Here is a 4368-nt window from a genome sequence, read left to right on the forward strand (position 1 = left end):
CCATCGCTTCGGAGGCAGGGGGAGCGAGGCCGGGCAGCGCATTTCCCCAGCCCTGCCCATGGCTGATGCTCTCAGTACGAGTCTGGAGGGTTAGGGCACGTGCAAGGAGCCAGCAAACTTGTATGCAAAAAAAGACCTAAGCAGCCTTCAAGGTGCATCTGTCAGGGAATTCTAACCAAAAGATGGAGAAGACAGAGGGAAGAGCACTGTAGTCACCAGGAACGTGGTGGTAGCAGCCAGCAGAGCACAGGATGGGGCTCCTGGGCCAGAAACAACCATGCTGTGCCAGTGGGATGCTGAGCGCGAGCCAGCGGGACCTGCCAGGAGGAGCGGCACTGGTCTGACGTGATGTTGGGGTAATTCTGACTGGATCTCCACACTCTTCTCCTTTGCACCATACAGATGGGTGCAGAGGGACAGACTAGCAGGAGGGAGGAGGCGGAGAGGTTCCCTGAGCAGAAGTAACACGTTGGTGAGCAGGAAGATGAGGAGGCATGAGGCCATGTCATGGAGGCAGGTTAAGCAGACTCTGTTCAATTGCTAGATGGTTTTGGGGATCACCTACACTGGAAAAGTCACAGAAGATCCCAGTCTGCAGGTTCCTAAACTCAGCCTGGCCACCCACCTGCATGCCCGAGCGCTGCTGGGACCCTGGGGACCTGACTGGTCCCCGCTGGACATGGTGGTTCTCTGCAGTCCCATAGGACGCTGTAATTACTGATCACTTAAACACTAATGCTCCTTCAGCACATATTGATGGACAAGCTATGGTGGAAGGAGGTGCAGGAGCAGACATTTCATGGACTACTCAGTCTAAAGGTGTCCTTGCTACCTTGCTCTAAAAACTCAGAAAATGAGTGGTACTCAAGTCTTGCAGCGCATAACATATTGGAGTGAGTGTCAACCAGAGCACAAAGGAATTATTAGCTCAGACCTAGGTTTCACGATTAAAAAAGGAGTATAGCCTTACTGATCCTACAGTTTTTACAAGCTGCCAGCTCCAAACGCTGCGTGCTGAGCAGTGGGACTGCCAAGGCCCCTCTTCTGGCCCCTCACAGCTGTCGGGCACGTGCTGGGAGGCAGGAGCAGGTGTCATGCTGGCCAGCACCAGCCTTTGCTGCTTCGAGCTCTGGAAAAACGTGAGCATCGTAAGAAGGGATCCTGGTCCTAACATGTACATCGTGTGTCCAGCCCCGGCAGCAGGAGGACAGGAAGGGACTGGCATTCAGCGCAGCCACGTTGTCCTGGCCGAGATGTGAAGTGCCAGGGGAGACAGGAGTCAGCGTTGGAGGCTGATCCCCAAAGCTGGTCCTTATCCCCATGTGCGCAGGCGTGGGTCCCTGCATGCCAGGGATGCCATGCTTTGTGCTGACCCATTACTTTACCCTGCGGAGTCAAGGAGCAGGAGGTCGGTTTGGCAGTTAGCTGCAGCTGTAATGGTGCAGATGGCTGCCGAGAGAGGACGGTGTATTCCTCAGGGACCATCCATTACATTTCCCAATGCCTGCCTGTCAGGGAGGCTGTGCTTCTGGGTATGTTTTTCCATGCTGAGATGATTTGCCTTTCAGGCTGCTTAATGAACTGCTTTGACAGTTCAAACTACCTTGCCTTGCTCATTGGAGCAGCGATGTGGTGCGTGGTCCTTTCCAACAATCAGAAAGGTGTGAAATGCAGCAGCAGGATTTTCCTGGGTGAAGGCAGTTGGGAGCCCTTGGGGACAGCACTGGTGATAGAAACCTCAGGTATGCTGTCCCCAGCATAGCGGGGCTCAACCTTCCTGCAGGGATAGGAGAATTACAGCCAGCCTAGAAGAGCTCTCCTGGGTTTCTCCAGTCTGGTGTGTCCCTGGAGAGGCCCTCGGGAGCTTTTCTTTTGCACTCCAGTTGGCCTGAACTTTCCCTGAGCTTCAGTCATTAGCCTCAGCTGAGGCTGCAGGTTTGCCGGAGCACTAATGCCTGGGAAGCTGATGTTGGCACCGGAGAGGGGGAAGGTTTGTGAGGAACCCTACAAGGATGGCGACAGAAGAGCAGTGGGTGGGTAACACCCACTCCGGGTGCTGGAGCCCAGAACAGCACTTCACCTTTCCTTTTGGAGGAAGATGTGGTGCTTAGATGCGGCATGTGCTGTGATGCGGGCTTGGCACCATCTTAGCGGGTGCAGGCCACGCTTGGGGCAGTGCCCTCGTCAGGTTTGGACCTGGGCTCTCTTGACTGGGTCTCCTCTCTCCCAGACGTTCCCAGGGCAAATTCAAACCATCTTTCACATGAGATCCCTGCCTGAGTGCAGAGCCAGGGGATGGCATCACCTGAGCTCCACCCTCAAGGAGCAAGGTGCCATTCGCCTATGTCTGACACCAAAGCACTTCATCACCCCCTGGCAGCACCCCAGCATGGCCGGCTCAGCGGCTCAGGCTCCTCAGGAGTGCTGCTCTAACACGAGGCGACAGGGCCGGCAGCAGCGGGCACGCAGGGAGCGAGGGCGCAGGCCGCCAGGGCCTGTCGTTCCGCATCCCGTCGCCTTCACCAGCCGCCAAGCAGCGACCGCAGGGCACACAGCAGCGAGGCACGTATCACATGAAGCTGCACACAAGGTCGATGTCAGGAGGGGCACTGGGAGGCTGCGGTTGTCTCAGGATAGCTGCTCTCCCAAACGCTTTCCCCTCCTTACATGGGTGGGGGGTTTCTGACAAGTGCTTTGGGCACAGTTGACTTTTTCCTGGGGAAAAAAATTGCTTGTTTCCTGGCTGAAAAAGTTGAAGGATGGGTGCTAGTGCTGTCCCGATGCCGCGGGGACCTTCCCCTCCCCCCGATCGCAGAGCGGCCAGCAGCTCTTGGGGCCAGGGTGCACGACCATGGTGGGCTGCGGGTTGGGGGGAAGGTCTGCGAAGGGTCCTGGTCCCCATTTGCACTGCCCGAGTTGTGTCTGAGCTGTGTTCTTGCACACAGGGTGGCCCTGGTATCCCCTGTGCTGCAGATGACAGCCACGTGCGCCTGCTCCGGCTGTGGACAGGATGATGGTGGCTGGCAGATGGGGGAACACCCTTATCCCACTGTGGGATCAGGCAGGCGTTATGGGAGGAGGTGCAGAGCCGGTCCCTGTGCCAGGGTGATGGAAGGCTGGCTGCTGGAGAAAGTAGCGCAGATGTCCCATGAGGTGGGGGCTCTGTCCGCAGTCGGCACCAGGACTCAGCCAAAGACAGGGCCAGTCCGATCCCGAGTGGGCGTCCCCACAGTGCCTGTCCCCTGCATCTAAATCCTGCTCATCCCTTATGGGGTCTGGATGTGCCCTTGTGTCAGTTGGTGCTGCTCCCTCCCCAGCTCCCAGGCATGACTTTGGAGAGCTTCCATCCCAGGGACAAGCCACTGGATGGTCCTCTCGCACCGGCCCCAGGCCACCAGCTCTGTCTTGGCACATTTAAGCCCCTCACCAAGGCCACCCTAACGCCGTTTGATGGGACCAGCGATTGCAAGCCCGGTGCGAATCACCTGGCTCTGTGTGCCGAGCCAACGGGAGTTCAGGGTTCCCTCAGCCCCCCCTCCGACTCCCATTGCTGAGCCCGTGGGTTGCAGGGTCTCTCGCACCGGCCCCAGGCCACCAGCTCTGTCTTGGCACATTTAAGCCCCTCACCAAGGCCACCCTAACGCCGTTTGATGGGACCAGCGATTGCAAGCCCGGTGCGAATCACCTGGCTCTGTGTGCCGAGCCAACGGGAGTTCAGGGTTCCCTCAGCCCCCCCTCCGACTCCCATTGCTGAGCCCGTGGGTTGCAGGGTGCCTGCACACTGCTGCCCTGCAAGGGCAAGGAGACACTCAGCCCAGCGTGAGCTTAAAAAAATAGGCATTTTTATTCCAATGTAACTAGAGAATTACAACGCAAGAGAGGAGAGGATTACTCACATTTATCGATAGGCTTATTAGATTACTGCCTAAATAGCTGTGCATTTGTCCGCCTCAAGGAGAAGCAGTGAAGGAGGGTGGTGCCGCTGAGACCTCATCGTCCTTGGTGGCACGGGGAGCTCTGAGCAATGCGGGCCGGGGCACTGTATCGCATCACCTAGTCCTGCCTTGACTATTTACAGCTTCTTGGGAAGCAAAAGCTTCTAACATTTGCTTGGCTGTGTGGCTGGTCAGGCGCTGAGCTCCATCCCTCCTGTGTGGCCATGTTTGGGGAGGGGGGGGTGCTTACCCCCACCTTGCAACAGGGTCACGCTCCCCCTGCTCCCAGCCATGGCATGGTGACAGGGACTGGCACAGGGTGGGAGAGGACGATGGCATTGCCATCTCCGCAGGCCCTGGCATAACCAAGGACAGTGCCCCACTCGTCGTGGCTATTCCTTAGCCTGGGGGGGGGGGCCCCTGGCGGTGGCAC

This window comes from Cariama cristata, unplaced genomic scaffold (genome assembly GCF_000690535.1).
Source record: "Cariama cristata isolate BGI_N322 unplaced genomic scaffold, ASM69053v1 scaffold20646, whole genome shotgun sequence".
NCBI lineage: Eukaryota > Metazoa > Chordata > Aves > Cariamiformes > Cariamidae > Cariama > Cariama cristata.